The 19,954-nt window shown below is 37.5% G+C and overlaps 1 protein-coding gene across 4 annotated transcripts in view; it reads right to left on the bottom strand.

Annotated features, from left to right (window-relative positions):
- Window positions 1-19,954, bottom strand: part of LOC102968110 — a 449,421-nt gene that overhangs the window by 336,032 nt on the left and 93,435 nt on the right. The window lies entirely within an intron of this gene.

The following is a 19,954-nucleotide window of genomic DNA, read 5'->3' as shown; positions in this document are numbered from 1 at the left end:
AATTTTTTTTAACATTTATTCATTTTTGAGACAGAGAGAGACAGAGCATGAATGGGGAGGGGCAGAGAGAGAGGGAGACACAGAATCGGAAGCAGGCTCCAGGCTCTGAGCCATCAGCCCAGAGCCTGACGCGGGGCTCGAACTCACAGACCGCGAGATCGTGACCTGAGCTGAAGTCGGACGCTCAACTGATGAGCCACCCAGGCGCCCCGGTTGTTTTTTTTTTTTAATATTACACATCCTTAGTACTTATATTTAATTTCTATTAATGGGGCTAGAAAAATGAGATTGTAGAAGAAAGACCAAAAGATAGGGTTATTTGGATTTCATGGCTTTATAAATACTTAAGCTTTTTATTGTAGAATGCTAAGGAATAAAAAGAAAGGGCAATGAGTTTTAATTGCAAATATATATTGATGGTAAGGCCTAACAAGAGCTGTAAAAATTAACAGATATGAAAATGAGCTGCATTGGCTTCCTTCACAGAACAGAGAGCCACCCATATTTCTCAGGGTAAAAAAGAAGAGCACTGAAAGGGAATTATTTGAACCATGAGTTTAGGTCAACTTCAATATAGCTATAACATAAATAATGAAAAGAATATTTAAAAAGTGATAACGTTTTAGAACATAGAATTAGTTAGCCAGAACTATGATATCACAGAAAGTAGAGTAAGACTATGTCTAGTTTACACTCATAAGCAGACCCAGTTATTTTCATAACTGGGTATTTTTTCATTCCCAGTACAATTAAATTATTTTCATTATAATGTAATTTCCTCAAAATTTTCCATCCATTAACACATTGTTCTGGGGTACTTAGTAAATAAATTAATTGAAGGCTTTTTTCCTTCTATTTATGCTGTTCAGACCTATTGGAATCTAACTTCATTATATTGGGAAAGAAGAAGAAATAAAGGACATTTTAATGAATAGTGTACACATGCCAGAAAGGTTTATATTTCTGAGATGGGAGACAAAGATTTTTAAATCTTGTTCTTAGATAATCTCCAAAGAATTTCATTGCAGGTAAAATTAACTTGAATGAGTTAAGTAAGTCTTGAAGCCAAGAAATCAGTTACTGATCTTTCCTTCTGACTGCTGAACATTAAAACATCTGCTTTGTCATCATGTAAATCACATTCCATTCTGTTAACATGGTTACAACTAACCACCATTTGTTATAGCAATGTGGGACAAAGGAGCAACTGGACATATTTTGAAAGGAGGCTGTACAGTAATCTCTATATTTCCCGGGGATGAAGCAGGGAACAATAGCCTGAGTATCTTAAAAGACTGCTTGCCAGTCTAATTTTATTGTGTGCTTTATTTTGTAGTGTGCTTTATGAATTAGTTCCACCATGGAAGTATAGGTAGACATTTTTACATACTTCTACTCAATATTTAAGAGGAGTCATATAGGAAAATAAACTTTCAGAATGTCTAGTATTCTATTCCAAACTTCAAAGTACATGAGACTTTATATAAAATTGAGCAATAGTGGCATAATAATGCAACAGTGTTTTTCTTCTTTTTCTGAATTTCTCAGATACAAGAAAATATTCCATAAAATAAACGTTAACCCACACTTGATGACATTTTCTGTTCTGAAAAGTTGGATACAGGAAGTAACAACTTAGATTTCTTATAATAGAGTGATGGATTCTGCCCCATATTTAAGCATGAGCTACATAAACTAGCTAAATTCAGAAAAGAACACAGAAATAAATTAATTTTCCATATGATAAAGGATTGGATTATAATTTGTAATTTTTGAAATATGATTATCACCTTTCCTTCTATTTTTCTATTTTGAAAAATTTGTATGCTGATTATTCCCCAGTTACTATTTTTCTTGTAATAACGATCAATTGTAAATCTTTGTAAAGGCTTCCCAAACTCTTTAAATGGCACTGATAGTAATTATGGTGATCTGGGATACTAAGTGGACATATTGGAGAGCTATAGTTCAATTAATTCCTATTACTTGATTCCAAACACAAAAAATTCCCTACTCCTCTGAGGGATGCAAACCCTTGGAGTCACAGGGTTGAATTTCTACTTGTAATGACATTATCTTATGATAATTGTCAGTAATTATGTTCATATTAGCTTAAACTTTAATTATATGAAATACAATTTTCATTTATTAAATGTTATTAAATCTCAATGATTACTTTTGACACATGTCCAAATTAATTTACTGTATCCACACTGTCAAATGCATACAAACACATGTATAAACATCTACTACATCAATAATCTCTTTCTTTCTTGACATTGTTCTTGTCTATTACTGTTCTTTGTAATTAGCTCAAAGAGAAGAGAAAGCCCAATTGCAAAAATAAATCTTTTAAAGAAAACTCCATGCTTTGATGACAAATCTGTTGAACATTTCCTCACTGCATGGCAATACACAGTTAAAAAAATGTAATTATATGTTGGTATCTAACAACCAATGTTAACTTGTCTTTCCAAGAAAGAGGGACCTTCCTCCAGAGTCATAAAAGTCCTGCTGAGGTTTTTAAGAATACATGATACTACTTTCTTGACCAAGAAAAGATGAATACGGGTCAGTATAAAAATTCAAAACCTTTTTCTTCTTGTTTAGCTGATTTAAAAAATGAAAACTGGGAGGAAGAAGAGTTAAGATGGTGGAGAAGTAGGAGAACATTATACTTGCCTCATCCCTGAAACACAGCTAGCTAATTATCAAATCATTCTGAACACACAGGAAATCTATCTAAGGACTGAGAGAACAAACTGCACAACTGGAGGGAGAAAGGAGTCCACATTGTGGAAGCTAGAGGTACAGAGATGTGAGTTGGAGGAGAAAAGAATCATGGGTGCTGTTGAGGGGAGGGAGCCCTGCTCAGAGAGATAGGAGAGACAAAGAGAGAGAGAAAGCAGAATGCAGGGGATTGCACAAGAAAAACACATGCAAAAACTGTTGACTGAGAAAATGAGAAGGTCTGATGATCACCGTTTTTATAAGCAGCAGAGCTCAAAGTCTGTCAAGACCATCAGGCATAGTCGTACTCCTGTGGATAAGAAAGGCAGAGGTTCGGGATTGGACAGCATGCGCTGAGGATCTTCAGGTTGCGCTGAGAGATAATAGTTCTACCCTTCTTGGGGTATATTTGGGAGAGGTGGCACTACTTTTCAGGGAACAAAAGAGTTGACAGGTGCTATAGGGCTACCCCTTTCATTAGCATATGAGCAGAGATGCCTGCTGAGGGCAGCTAACCTGGATGGCAGCTTTTTGCTACACTTTACTGTGAAATCCAAGACCTTCCAGAATCATGCTGTGCCCTTCTGGAACAAACCTGCACTAATAACAGCAGGGTGAGACCCATGTCCAGAGGATCAGTTTGAGTCTGCACTGTGCCAGGAGCCTAAAATTTGGAGTTCTGAAAAACAGGCATGCACATGAGATAAAACACATAAGCATGCACTGCCATATGGCCAGATGGCTTGGACACAGAGTGAAGGCAGAGATCTGATGGAAGTCTAGGACATAAGAGGGGAGATTGTTCGTTCTTCTATGAGGGCTTCCTGAACAGGGGCTGGCACTCCTCTCCTCAGGGAAGAGATTGAAGCAATGTCATTTTTCACCCCTCCCATCATCACAGATGGACTTCAAGGAGCAACACATTGCATACAGTGGAGACTTGAGCGGCTTACACCAACACTGCTCTCCCCGTTCTCTGATGGTGCCTTTTTATTAGGCCAAGTGTGATTAAGCAACAGAACAGCAGCAAGCCCCCCCCCATAAGATTAGCACAACCTCCCCCCCACACACACCTCAGACACCAGATCTACTGATCATAGACTGCTGCAACACCTCAGCTATACTGGAAATGGGACCAGGAACAGGCTTTACAATCACACAAAAGACAGAGACCTACACAAAATGCCAAGCTGGAGAAATTCATCCCAAAAGAAAGAACAAGAAGAGATCATAGCTAGGGAGCTAATCACAATATACATAAAGAATATGCCTAAACCAGAATTTAAAACAAGAATAATAAAGATACTACCTGGGCTTCAGAAAAGCATAGAAGAAACCAGAAAGACCCTTATCACAGAGGAAAAAAAAACTAAAAACTAGTCAGATCGAAATAAAAAATGTTATAACTGAGATGTGAAATGAACTGGATGTAATGACCAGAAGGATGGAAGTAGCAGAAATATGAATAAGTAATATAGAAGATAAAATTATAGAAAATAAAGAAGCTGAAAATAAAAGGGAAAGAAAAATATTGGGTCATAAACATAGATTTAGGGAACTCAGCAACTACATATAGTGTCATAACATTTGTATCATAGGGGTCCCAGAAGAAGAGAGGGAAACAGGGAAGAAGGTTTATTTGAGAAAATTATAGCTGAAAACTTCCCTAATCTAGGGAAAGAAACATATATCCATATACAGAAGTCACAGAGAACTCCCATCAAAATCAACAAAAGCAGGCTGACACCAATACGTATCATTGGAAAACTTGCAATATAAAAAAACATAAGCAAAGAATCCTGAGAGTAGCAGTGGAAAAGAAATCCCAAAACTACAAGGGAATACAAATCAGGTTAGTAGCAGATCTCTCCACAGAAACCTGGCAGGCCAGAAGGGCATGATATATTCAATATGCTGAATGGGAAAGATATGCAGCCAAGAATACTTTATCCAGCAAGTCTGTCATTCAGAATAGGGGGAGAGATAGTTTCCCAGACAAGCAAAAACTAAAAGAGTTCATGAAAACTAAGCCAGCTCTGCAAGAAATACTAAATGGGACTCTTTGAGTGGGAAAGAAAAATAAAAGACAACAAATATTAGAAAGGAACAGAAAAAATCTCCAGAAACAATGACTTTACAGGTAATACAATCCACTAAATTAATATGTCTCAATAATCACTCTAAATGTAAATGGACTAAATGCTCCAAACAAAAGTGTTAGAATGGATAAAAAAAACAAGACCCATCTATATTCAGCCTAAACCATACTCACTTTATTTTATTTCATTTTTTTAAAGAGAGAGAGGGAGCATGAGCAGGGGAAAGAGACAGAGGGAGAGTGAGAGTATCTTAAGCAAGCTCTACACTTTCATGGAGCTTGATGCAGGGCTCAATCCCACTACCCTGGGATCATGACTTGAGCTAAAATCAAGAGTCAGATTCTCAACCAACTGAGCCACCCAGCAGTCCCAGACTCATTTTTAGACCTAAAGATCCATGCAGATTGAGAGTGAGGGGATAGAAAACCATCTGCCATGCTAATGGACATCAAAAGAAAGGCAATGTGGCCAGACTTATTTTGAGAAACTAGATTTTAAACCAAAGACTGTAACTTTTAAACCAAATACTGAAGAAGAGCAGTGTATTATAATCTAGGGGTCTATCCAACAAGAGGCTTTAACAATTGTAAATATTTATGCCCACAACTTGAAAACACCCAAATATATAAACCAATTGATAACAAACATGAAGAAACTCATTGATAACAATAAAATAATAATAATAATGGACTTTAACACCCTACTCACAATGATGGACAGATCATCTAAGCAGAAACTCAACAAGGAAACAATGGCTTTGAATGACACATGGGGTCAGATGGACTTAACAGATATATTCAGAAAATTTCATTCTAAAGCAGCCCAATACACATTCTTTTTGAGAGCACATATTCTCCAGAAGAGATAACATACTGAGCCACAAATCAGGCCAAACGAGTTAAAAAAGATAGAGATAATACTGCACATATTTTCAGACCACAGTGATATGAACTTTAAGTCAACCACAAGAAAAAAAGTTGGAAAGACTACAAGTACATGGAGGTTAAGGAACATCCACTAAATGAATGGGCTAACTAGGAAATTAAAGAATAAATTAATAAAAAATACATGGAAGCAAATGCAAATGAAAACAAGACAGTCTAAAACCTTTGGATTGCAGCAAAGATGGCCATAAAAGGGGAAGTATATAGCAATACAGGTCTAACTCAAGAAGCAAGAAAAGTCTCAAATATACAAACTAACGTTACACCTAAAGGAAGTAGAAAAAAGAACAGCAAATAAATCCTAAAGCCAGCAGAGTACAGGAAATAATAATGATTAGAGCGGAAATAAATGATGTAGAAAAAAAATTCATTAGAACAGATCAACAAAATTAAAAACTAGTTCTTTGAAAGAATTAATACAATTTATAAACCCCTAGCCAGACTTATCAAAAAGAAAAGAGAAAAAACCCAAATAAATAAAATCACAAATGAAAGGGGAGAAATCACAACCAACACAGCAGAAATAAAAACAATAAGAGAATATTATATGCCAATAAAATGGGCAATCTGGAAGAAATGGACAAATTCCTAGAAACATATACACTACCAAAACTGAAACAGGAAGAAATGGAAAAGTTGAACAGACCCATAACCAGTAAAGAAATTGAATCAGTAATCAAAAATCTCCCAAAAAACACAAGTCTAGAGCCATATGGATTCCCAGGGGAATTCTACCAGATGTATAAAAAAAGAGTTAATACCTATTCTTCTCAAACTCTTACAAAAAATGGAAATGGAAGGAAAACTTCCAAACTCATTCTATGAGGCCAGCATTACCTTGATTCAAAAACCAGAAAAAGGCCCCAGTAAAGAAGAATTACAGGCTAATATCCCTGATGAACATGGATGCAAACATTCTTAAAATATGAGCAAACTGAAAACAACATTACATTGAAAGAATTATTCACCACAATCAAGTGGGATTTATTTCTGGGTTGAAGGGGTGGTTCAATATTTACAAATCAATTAGTGAGACACATCACATTAATAAAAGAAAGGATAAGAAACATATGACCCTGTCAATAGATGCAGAAAAATCATTTGACAAAATACAGCATCCATTCTTGATAGAAACCCTCAACAAAGAAGGGATATTAGGAACTCATTTCAACATCATAAAGAACAATATAAAGACCCACAGTTAATTTTGTCCTCAATGGGGAAAAACAGAATTTTCTTTTATGGTCAGGAAAAAGACAGGGATGTCCACTCTCACCATTTTTATTTAACACGGTCCTCTAAGTTCTAGCCTCAGCAATCAGACAACAACAACAACAAAAGTAAAAGGCATCCGGATGGGCAAGGAAGAAGTCCAACTTTCACTATTCACACATTACATGATACTCTGTCAAAACCAGAAATATTCCACAAAAACACTGTTAGTACTAATACACAAATTGAGCAGAATTGCAGGATACAAAAGCAACATACAGAAATCTGTTGCATTTCTATACAACAATAATGAAGCAGCAGAAAGAGAAATCAAGGAATTGATCCAATTAACAATTACAGCAAAAACCTTAATAATACCTTGAAATAACCTAGCCAAGGAGGTAAAAAGATCTGTACTCTGAAAACTATAGAACACTTATTTTTTTAAGTTTATTTATTTTTGAGAGAAACAGAGACAACATGAGCCAGGGAGGGGCAGAGAGAGAGGGAGAGAGAGCTCTGTCAGTGCAGAGCCTGATGTGGGGCTCAAACTCACAAAACTGTGAGATCATGACCTGAGCTGAAACCAAGAATTGGACGCTTAAACAACTGAGTTGCCCAGGCACCCCTAGAGCACTTATGAAAGTAATTGAAGATGACACAAAGAAATGGAAAAATATTCCATGCTCATGGATTGGAAAATCTAATATTGTTAAAATCTCTATACTACCCAAAGCAATCTACACATTTAATGCAATCCTTATCACAATACCACCAACATTTTTTACAGAGCTACAACAAAAATCCTAAAATTTATATGGAACCAAAAAAGACCTTGAATAGCCAAAGCAACCTTGAAAAAAAAAGCTGGAGGCATCACAATTCTAGACTTCAGGCTATATTAAAACATTGTAGTCATGAAGACAGTATGGTACTGGCACAAATACAAACACATGGATCAATGGAACAGAATAGAAAACTGAGAAACGGACCCACAAGTATATGGTAAAATAATCAGGAAAAGAATATTCAAAGAATATTTGACAAAGCAGGAAAGAATATTCAATGGAAAAGAGACAGTCTCTTCAACAAATGGTGTAGGGAAAACGGGACAGCAACATGCAGAAGAATGAAACTGGACCCCTTTCTTACACCATCCACTAAAACAAATTCCAAATGGATGGAAGACCTAAATGTGGGACAGGAAATCATCATCAAAATCCTGAAGGAAAACACAGGCAACAACCTCTTTGACATTGGCCATAGCAACTTCTTAAACCTCTATGACATTGGCCATAGCAACTTCTTACTAGCTAGACACATCTCTGGAGGCATGGGAATCAAAAGCAAAAATAAACTATCGGGACTTCATCAAACTAAAAAGCTTCTGCACAATGAAGGGACCAATCAACAAAACTAAAAGTCAGCCTAGGGAATAGGAGAAGATATCTGCAAATGACATATCTGATAAAGGGTTAGTATCCAAAATCTGTAAAGAACTTATAAAACTGAATACCCAAAAAAACCCCAAATAATCCAGTTAAGAAATGGGCAGAAGTCATGAATAGGCCATTTCCCAAGAAGACATCACATGGTCAACAGACTCATGAAAAGGTGCTCAGCATCACTCTTCATCAGGAAAACTGAAATCAAAACCACAATGAGATACTATCTCAAGCCTGTCAGAATGGCTAAAATTAACAACACAGGAAACAACAGATGTTGGTGAGGGTACAGAGAAAGGGGAACTCTCTTATACTGTTAGTGGGAGTGCACACTGGTGCAGCCACTCTGAAAAACAGTATGGACATTCCTCAAAAAGTTAAAAATGGAGCTATCCTACAACCTAGCAATTGTGATACTAGGTATTTATTGAAAGGATTAAAAAATATTGATTAAAAGGGGTACATGCACATGTATCTACTTTTGACTTGACATTAAGGAAATTATGATGGTTTCTATTAAATATATGCCAAGAATAGTTACATTCCACTATTGCTGATGTCTTCTCTCATTTTTCAAGTTCCATCTCTCCATGAAAGCACAGAAATAAAACAGATATACTCTTTACTAAGAAATCATTTATTATTTAGAAACTTTCCCATCACCACTTTTTCTGTTTGATTATTTCTAGGTCATATTTTTTGAGAAGTTTTCTTCTAATCAAATTATCATTTATTCTACCCTGGAAACTCCAGATATACAGTTAAAATATAATATTATAATATATATATTATATGATATGATACTTGATTCATTTTCAGAATTTGAAACAGTAACCTCCTTATCAAAAGTCGTTGTTAATTCAGCTATATGAAAACTTATCTATGACCTCTAGGAACATGTGTTACTTTTTAGTTTGATCTTTCAAAACATTATCACAATCTGTGTCTTAGGGACCATATAAACTTACAAATACAATATTTCAATGTTTGGAGAAGGTAGATGTATTTTTGTATTTTAAAATTTCTTAAATCAGGATGTTATTGTTTACCCACATGGGTAGAAAGCATTGGACTAGCTTAATTGGTAGCTTTTATTTTTTTCACAGTGATAAATTATATAATGGCACATTTCAATGGTTTATTCTTAAATTCAATGAAATATGGTTTATAGCTTGGCTTTTGGCCAATGTGTTTTATTCAGGCAGATCCCAGGCAAGATAAACATTGTCATGGAACATTTATAGGGTATAAGTTTTTAAGATATTCAGGCTCATATATACCTCCATAATTTGAGTGAAGTACTGACACATTACAAATCCTTTTTCCCTTTTTATCAAAAGAATATTCTTTAAAACATGCTGCTAAAGATGGGTAATGTGGTAGCATAATCACAAATATTTATGAAATTATCTAATAATAAGAAACAATGTTGATGTCAAGATATTCTAGAGAATTGCTGGCTGGTTGGAAGAAATTGACACTTTTATTAGTTTTTCCCACATCAAATATTTTTATTCTTCTTTTCATCCAGTATTTTTAAAATCGCATTCTGCTCTGCAGGGAAAAACTACTTGACCCCTTGATATAATCAATAGTCTCCAATATAAGTCTTCCATGTAGAAATAAACTGGTTTTTAAATAGTATATGTGACTGTTAAAACTAAACCATTTTATGAGGGGAGCCAAGATGGCAGAACAGCACGGAAGTTTTTTGAGTGTCTTGTGTCCATGAAATATAGCCAGACCAACGCTAAACCATCCTGCACACCTAGAAAACTGAATGGAGGATTAACACAACAATTTGCACAAACTGAACCACAGAATTCAGGAGGTACACGGCATGGAGAAGTGAACTTGGGGAGAGAGAAGCTGCAACAGGCAGGGAGCCACTTGTGCAGGCAGAGAGAGGATGAAGACGGGGGGATGGGGTTATGGGAAAAGCACCCCTCCCCAAAATCAGATGGAGAGAAAGTGGAAAATTGGAAACAGCCACAGGGACTAAACTAAAAAGGGAGAAAATAGAAAGAAGAGGGTTTAAATTCCAATAAGACTGTAAATAGGTGGAGTGTAGAGTCTGAAACTCTGCAGCTCGATACCTGGCAGTGCTCTGGTAGGAAGGTCGAATCCCCAGGAGCAGAGTGGGGTCTAGGAGGTTCTTGGGCCACACGGGGAAAAGCGGTTCCACTGATGGAAGGACATTTGGTAGAGACTGTTGAGGCCACCAGGCCCCAGCAGACCCCAGAGAATGGCCACATTTGCTGGTGTTGGAACAAGGTCATTAAGGGTGAAGCCTGGTGCCAGATGTGTGTTGTGATTTTCCATAATACCTGTAACGCTACTGCTACACTATCTTGTGAACTTTTTCTGGTGCGGGCTGGCACCTGGCCGCAATCTTGGGGCACCAGCAGCAGCAGGGTCCAGCAGGTGTTCCTGGGTGCAGCCAGCATTCGGCCATTGCTCAGTGAGACCCTGCTGCAGAGGGGCGGAACGGGTCAAAGCCGCAGTCCTTCAAAGTAAGGGGCCAGGGAATACAGCCACATCTGAGACAGAACTCGGGAGAAAGGTACTGCCTGGGGCTTGGTCACAGACAGTGAAAAAGCGGGCAGTGGACGAAAGCTGAAGACAGAGGATGGGTGTGCAATTGTTGATTGGGGAGAAGAGAGTTCTGATACTAGAGACTGGGTAGCTGTGCGACGCCATTTTCACCACTCCCACGCATGCGCATACACACCTATGAGCGCCCCAACACTCCACCCCAGTAGGCTAGCAGCGCCATCTAGTGGAGAACGGAGCTGTTACATTAAGCCCAGCCCAATTGGGCCAACCTCACTCTTCAAGAAAACAAGTCTCACCACCTGCTTAGTTTAAGGACTATAAAGCATTTCATACTCTGACTTTGAGGGGAAAACGAAATAATTTCACTCGTATTTCAATCTGTTATTGGGTCCACCTATTCAATTTTCATTCTTTTTTCTTCTTTTTACCTTCTTTGCTTTCATTGAATACATAAAGAGAAATAAATAATTTTTATTTTCAATTTTAATTAATATTTTTCATTCTTTTTTACTATATTTATTACTTTTATGTAATTTTTTTAAATTCTATTTTACTTCCATCAATTTATTTTAGTCTACTACAGTGTATTAACTTTTTCAAATTTTCACCTGATTTCCTTTTTTTCTTTTTTCTCTTTTTTGTTTCTTTTATTTTTCTTGAATAAAGAGAAAAAATAATTTTTATTTTTATTAAAAATAATTTAATTTTTTCTACTATATTCTTTACTTTTGTATACATTTTTTTCAAATTCTATTTTACTCCCATAATTTCATCCTAGTCTATTTCAGTGTATTCATTTATTCAAATTTTCTAACAATTCCTTTTTTTCCCTCTTTTTATCTCTAATCTATCAAACAACATTCAACACCCAGACCAAAACACACCAAGAATCGAGCATGATTTATTCAATTTTTTTGCATGTGTGTTTTTAATTTTAATATATTTTTAACTTTAATTTTTTTATTTTTAAAATTTTATTTATTTATTCATTTATTTATTTATTTTTAATATGAAATTTATTCTCAAATTGGTTTCCATACAACTCCCAGTGCTCATCCCAACAGGTGCCCCGCTCAATACCACTCACCCACCCTCCCCTCACTCCCACTCCCCATCAACCCTCAGTTTGTTCTCAGCTTTTAAGAGTCTCTTATGGTTGGCCTCCCTCTCTCTTAACTTTTTTTTTTCCTTCCCTCCCCCATGTTCTTCGGTTAAGTTTCTCAGGATCCACATAACAGTGAAAACACATGGTATCTGTCTTCCTCTGTGTGCTTATTTCACTTAGCATAACACTCTCCAGTTCCATCCACGTTGCTACAAAAGGCCATATTTCATTCTTTCTCATTGCCATGTAGTATTCCATTATGTATATAAACCACAATTTCTTTATCCATTCATCAGTGGATGAACATTTAGGCTCTTTCCATAATTTGGCTATTGTTGAGAGTGCTGCTATCAACATTGGGGTACAAGTGCCCCTATGCATCAGCACTCCTGTATACCTTGGGTAAATTCCTAGCAATGCTATTGCTGGGTCATAGGGTAGGTCTATTTTTAATTTTTTGAGGAACCTCCACACTATTTTACAAAGTGGCGGCACCAGTTTGCATTCCCACCAACAGTGCAAGAGGGTTCCCATTTCTCCACATCCTCTCCAGCATCTATAGTCTCCTGATTTGTTCATTTTGGCCACTCTGACTGGCGTGAGGCAAGCCTATGGGAGGAATGGATCCACAGAAGCACGGTGTTGGGTGTTTGCTGGGTGCAAGCAAGTTCCGTGAAGGGAACTGTTTCCCTTTGGGATTTTGGCTGGAGGATGGGTGGGGGAGATTCCGCTTCCCAGCGCCTTTCTTCTCCGCTGAGGTGAACTCTGTCCTCTGGGACTCAACACTTCTCCCTCCCGTTGTCCTCTAGCCCTCCTGCTCTCTGAGCAGAGCTGTTGACTTATAACATTCCAGGTGTTAACTCCCACTGGCTGTCAGAACTCAGGCAGTCGGGCCCCTCCGGTTTTGCAAGCCAGACTCAGGGCCCCTCCGCCCTGCTCCCTCCAGCCAGTCTGTGTAGTGCACACCACCTCTCTGCCCTTCCTACCTTCTTCTGTGGGCCTCTTGTCTACACTTGGCTCCGGAGTGTCCATTCTGCTAGTCTTCTGGTGGTTTTCTGGGCTATTTAGGCAGCTGTGGGTGGAATCTAAGTGGAATCTAAGTGATAAGCAGAACGCGGTGAGCCCTGCGTCCTCCTACATGACCATCTTCCTCAAAAACCCCTGAAAATCTTTTTATATGCTGTCGAATTTGATTTGCTAGTATCTTATTGAGAATTTTTGCATCCATATTTATCAGGGATATTGACCTGAGTTCTCTTTTTTTTGATGGGTCTTTGTCTGCTTTAGGAATCAAAGTAATGTTGGCTTCATAGAATAAGTCTGGAAGTTTCCCTTCCCTTTCTATTTTTGGAACAGCTTCAGAAGGATAGACATTATAACTGCTTTAAATATCTGGTAGAATTCCCCAGCGAAGCCATCTGGTCCTTGACTCTTATTTGTTGGGAGATTTTTGATAAATGATTCGATTTCTTCGCTGGTTATGGGTTTATTCAAGTTTTCTACTTCTTCCTGTTCAAATTTTGGAAGTGTGTGGGTGCTTAGGAATTTGTCCATTTCTTCCAGGTTGTCCAGTTTGTTGGCATATAATTTTTCATAGTATTCCCTGATAATTGCTTGTATTTCTGAGGGATTGGTTGTAATAATTCCATATTCAATCATGATTTTATCTATTTGGGTCATACCCTTTTTATTTTTAAGAAACCTGGCTAAAGATTTATCAATTTTGTTTACCTTTTCAAAAATGAAACTCCTGGTTTCATTGTTCTGCTCTACAGTTTTTTTTTTTTAAGATTCTATATTGTTTATTTCTGCTCTGATCTTTATTATTTCCCTTCTTCTGCTGAGTTTGGGTATCTTTGCTGTTCTGCTTCTACTTCCTTTAGGTGTGCTGTTAGATTTTGTATTTGGGATTTTTCTTGTTTCCTGAGATAGGCCTGGATTGCAATGTATTTTCCTCTCAGGACTGCCTTCACTGCATTCCAATGCATTTGCATTGTTGTCTTTTCCTTTTCATTTGTTTCCATATACTTTTTAATGTCTTCTCTAATGGCCTGGTTGACCCATTCATTCTTTAGTAAGGTGTTCTTTAACCTCCATGCTTTTGGAAACTTTCCAGAATTTTTCCTGTGGTTTATTTCACGTTTCATAGCATTGTGGTCTGAAAGGTGCATGGTATGATCTCAATTCTTGTATACTTATGCAGGGCTGTTTTGTGACCCAGTATGTGATCTATCTTGGCGAATGTTCCATGTGCACTCAAGAAGAAAGTATATTCTGTTGCTTTGGGATGCAGCATTCTAAATATATCTGTCAAGTCCATCTGATCCAATGTATCATTCAGGGACCTTGTTTCTTTATGGACCCTGTGTCTAGATGATCTATCCATTGTTGTAAGTGGGGTATTAAAGTCCCCTGCTATTACCACATTCTTATCGATAAGGTTGCTTATGTTTGTGATTAATTTTTTTTATATATTTGGGGGCTCGTGTATTTGGCACATAGACATTTACAATTGTTCACTCTTCCTTATGGATAGACCTTGTAATTATTATATAATGGCCTTATTCATCTCTTGTTACAGCCTTTAACTTAAAGCCTAGTTTGTGTGATATAAGTATGGCTACTCCAGCTTTCTTTTGACTTCCAGTAGCATGATAGATAGTTCTCCATCCCCTCACTTTAAATCTGAAGGTGTCTTCAGGTCTAATATGAGTCTCTTGTAGACAGCAAATAGATGGGTCTTGTGTTTTTTTATCCATCCTGAAACCCTATGTCTTTTGGTTGGAGCATTTACTCCATTTACATTCAGTGTTAGTATAGAAAGATATGGGTTTAGAGTCATTGTGATGTGTGTTGTTTTCATGCTCATAGTGATGTCTCTGATACTTTGTGTTCCTTGCAACATTTCACTCACAGAGTCCCCCTTAGGATCTCTTGTAGGGCTGCTTTAGTGGTGATGAATTCCTTCAGTTTTTGTTTGGGAAGACCTTTGTCTCTCCTTCTATTCTGAATGACAGACTTGCTGGATAAAGGATTCTCGGCTGCATATTTTTTTCTGTTCATCACATTGAAGATTTCCTGCCCTTCCTTTCTGGCCTGCCAAGTTTCTGTAGCTAGGTCTGCCATTAGTCTTGTGGGTCTCCCTTTGTAAATTAGAGCTTGTGTATCCCTAGTTGCTTTCAGAGTTTTCTCTTTATCCTTGTATTTTGCCAAGTTCACTATGTTATTTTGTACAAAAGATCAAGTTACACTTGAAGGGAGTTTTCTGTGCCTCTTGGATTTCAATGCCTTTTTCCTTTTCCAGATCAGGGAAGTTCTCAACTATGATTTGTTCAAGTACACCTTCACCCCTCCTCTCTCTTCCTCTTTTGGAATTCCTATGATAAGGATATTGTTCCGTTTTATTGCATCACATAGTTCCCTAATTTTCCCCTCATACTCCTGGATTTTTTATCTCTCTGTTTCTCAGCTTCCTCTTTTTCCATAATTTTATCTTCTAATTCACCTATTCTCTCCTCTGCCTCTTTAATCTGAGCTGTGGTCGCCTCCATTTTATTTTGCCCCTCATTTATAGCATTTTTAGCTCCTCATGACTATTTCTTCGTCCCCTGATCTCTGTAGCAATAGATTCTCTGCTGTCCCCTATACCTATTTCAATCATAGCAATTAATTTTATGACTATTATTCTAAATTCTTGTTCCATTATATTTCTTAAATAGTTTTTGATCTATTCGTTAGCTGTTGTTACTTCCTGGAGTTTGTTTTGAGGAGAGTTCTTCCATTTCATCATTTTGGGTAGTCCCTGCGGTGGCACCAAACTGCAGGGCACTTCCCCTGTGCTGTCTGGAGTTACCTGTGTTGGTGGGTGGGACCGTATTCAGACCTGATATCTGTCCCCAGCCCACTGTTGGGGCCACAGTCAGACTGGTGTGTACCTTTTCTTCCCCTCTCCCAAGGGCAGGACTCACTGTGGAGTGGTGTGTCCCCTGTCCAGGCTACTTGCACACTTCCAGGCTTGTGGTGCTAGGTTGATTGGATCTGGCATCTTAGCTCAGGTGGATCTTCTTCCATAGGACTCTGGTCTATGCTTGGCTTCAGAGAGCCCATTCTGCGAGATTCTGCCGGTTTTCTGGGGTATTTAGTCAGGTGTGGGTGGAATCTAAGTGATCAGCCGACTGAGGTGAGCCCAGCTTGCTCCTATGCTGCCATCTTCCTTGGCTTGGGATTTTTAATTTTTTTAATTTTCTTTTTTCTACTGTATTAATTCCTTTTCTCCCTTCAAAATGATGAAACAAAGGAATTCACCCCGAAAGAATGAGCACAAAGAAACAACAGCCTGGTATTTAACCAACACAGATACAAGCAAGATGTCTGAACCAGAATTTAGAATCATGATAATAAGAATACTAGCTGGAGTCGAAAATAAATTAGAATCTCTTTCTGCGGATATATGAAGTAAACACTAGTCAGGATGAAATAAAAAATGCTACAAATGAGCTGCAATCTCGAATAGAGGCCACTGCAGCAAGGATGGATGAGGCAGAGATATCAGCAATATAGAGGACAAACTTATGGCGAATAAAGGAACATTAAAAAAGTGGGAGATTAAGGCAAAAGTGCACGATTTAAGAATTAGAGAAATCAGTGACTTATTAAAAAAGAACAACATCAGAATCATAGGGGTCCCAAAAGAGGAAGAGAGAGAAATAGGGATAGAAGGGTTATGTGAGGAAATCATAGTGGAAAACATTCCCAACCTGGAGAAAGACACAGACATCGAAATCCAGGAAACACAGAGAACCCCCATTATATTCAACGAAAAATGACCATCAACAAGGCATATCACAGTAAAATTCACAAAATATTCAGGCAAGGAGAGAATCATGAAAGCAGCAAGGGAAAAAATTCCCTAACCTGCAAGGGAAGGCAGATCAAGTTTGCAGCAGACCTATCCACAGAAACTTGACAGGTCAGAGAGGAGTGGCAGGATATATTCAGTGTGCTGAATCAGAAAAATATGCAGCCAAGAATTCTTTTTCCAGGAAGGTTGTCATTCAAAATAGAAAGAGAGATGGAAAGTTTCCCAGACAAACAAAAATTAAAGGAATTTGTGACCACTAAACCAGCCCTGCAAGAAATTTTAAGGGGGACTCTCTGTGGGGAGAAAAGAGGAAAAAATAAATAAATAAATAAATAAATAAATACCAAAAGCAGCAAAGATTAGAAAGGACCAGAGAACACCACCAGACACTCCAATTCTACGAGCATCATAATGGCAATAAATTCATCTTTCAGTATGTCAATGGACTCAATGTTCCAATCAAAAGACATAGGGTAACAGAATGGATAAGGAAAGAAGATCCATCTATATGCTGTTTACATGAGACCCACTTACACCTAAAAGCACCTTCAAATTGAAAATAAGGGGATGGAGAACCATCTATCATGCTAATGGTCAACAAAAGAAAGCCAGAGTAGCCATACTTGTATCAGACAATCTAGACTTTAAAATAAAGACTGTATTGGGGCACCTGGGTGGCTCAGTCAGTTGAGCATCCGGGTTTGGCTCTGGTCGTGATCTCACAGTCTGTGAGTTCGAGCCCCGCATCGGGCTCTGTGCTGACAGCTCAGAGCCTGGAGCCTGCTTCGGATTCTGTGTCCCCCTCTCTCTCTGCCCCTCCCCCACTGATGCTCTGTTTCTGTCTCAGAAATAAACATTAAAAAAATTTTAAAAAAATATAAAAACTGTATCAAGAGATGCAGAAGGGCATTATATCATAATGAAGGGGTCTATTTACCAAGAAGACCAAACAATTGTAAACATTTATTCACCAAATGTGATAGCACCCAAATATATAAATCAGTTAATCACAAACATAAATAAACTCATCGATAGTAATACCATAATAGTAGGAAACTTCCATACCCCACTCACAACAATGGACAGATCAACTAATCAAAAAATCAACAAGGAAACAATGACTTTGAATGACACATTGGACCAGATGGACTTAACAGATATATTCAGAACATTTCTTCCTAAAGCAGCAGAATATACATTTTTCTGCACTGCACATGGAGCGTTCTCCACAATAGACAATATACTGGGACACAAGGCAGCCCTAAGCAAGTACAAAAATATCGAGATCATACCGTGCATATTTTCAGACTACAATGTTATGAAACTCGAAATCAACCACCCACAAGAAAAAATTTGGAAAAGTAACAAATACATGGAGACTAAAGAGCATCCTACTAAAGAATGAATGGGCCAACCAAGAAGTTAAAGAGGAACTTAAAATGTTCATGGAAGCCAATGAAATGATAACACCACAATCCAAAACCTCTGGGACGCAGCAAAGGTGGTCGTAAGAGTAAAGTATATAGCAATCCAGGCCTTCCTAAAGAAGGAAGAAAGATCTCAGATATGAAACCTAACCTTACACCATAAGGAGCTGGAAAAAGAACAGCAAATAAAACCCAAAACCAGCAGAAGACAAGAAATAATAAAGAGTAGAGCAGAAATTAATGCTATACAAACCAAAAAACAAACAAACAAACAAACAGTAGAATAGATCAATGAAACCAGAAGCTGGTTATTTGAAAGAATTAACAAAATTGATAAATCCCTAGCCAGTTTGATCAAAAAGAAACTGGAAAAGACCCAAATAAATATAATCAAGAATGAAAGAGGAGAGATCACAACCAACACAGCAGGAATAAAAACAATAATACGAGAAGATTATGAGCAATTATATGCCAATAAAATGGGCACTCTGGAAGAAATGGACAAGTTCCTTGAAACATATACACTACCAAAACGGAAACAGAAATAAATAGAAAATTTGAACAGACCCATAACTAGTAAGGAAACCGAAGTAGCAGTCAAAAATCTGCCAAAAAACAAGAGTCCAGGGCCAGACGGTTTTCCAAGGCAATTCTACCGAACATTTAAGGAAGAGTTAATACCTATTCTCTTGAAGCTACTCCAAAAAAATAGAAATGGAAGGAAAACTTCCAAACCCTTTCTATGAAGCCAGCATTACCTTGATTCCAAAACCAGACAGAAACCCCACTACAAAGGAGAACTATAGACCAATTTCCCTGACGCATATGGATGCAAAAATCCTCAACAAGATATTAGCCAACTGGATACAACAATACATTAAAAAAATTATTCACCACGACCAAGTGGCATTTATACCTGGGATGCAGAGCTGGTTCAATATACGCAAAACAATTAATGTGATTCATCACATCAATAAAAGAAAGGACAAGAACAATATGATCCTCTCAATGGATGCAGAGAAAGCATTTGACAAAATACAGCATCCTTTCTTGATATAAACCCTCAAGATCATAAAAGCCATATATGAATGACCAATGCTAATATCATCCTCAATGGGGGGAAAACAAAGCTTTCCCCCTATGGTCACGAACAAGACAGGGATGTCCCCTCTCACCACTGTTATTCAACATAGAATTGGAAGTCTTAGCCACTGCAATCAGACAACACAAAGAAATAAAAGGCATCCAAATTGGCCAGGAGGAGGTCAAACTTTCATTCTTCACAGATGACATGATACTCTATATGGAAAACCCAGAAGATTCCACCAAAAAACTGCTAGAACTGATTCATGAATTCAGCAAAGTTGCAGGATATAAAATCAATGCACAGAAATTGGTTGCATTCCTATACACCAACAATGAAGCAACAGAAAAAGAAATTAGGGAATCTATCCCATTTATATTTGCACCAAAACCCATAAAATACCTAGGAATAAATCTAATCAAAGAGGTGAAAAATCTGTACACTGAATACTATAGAAAACTGATGAAAGAAATTGAAGAAGATACAAAAAA

The sequence above is a fragment of the Panthera tigris genome, chromosome X, assembly GCF_018350195.1.
Source record: "Panthera tigris isolate Pti1 chromosome X, P.tigris_Pti1_mat1.1, whole genome shotgun sequence".
Taxonomy (NCBI): domain Eukaryota; kingdom Metazoa; phylum Chordata; class Mammalia; order Carnivora; family Felidae; genus Panthera; species Panthera tigris.
The sequence above is the reverse complement of the archived record's forward strand: the minus strand, read 5'-3'. Positions and strand labels throughout refer to the sequence as shown.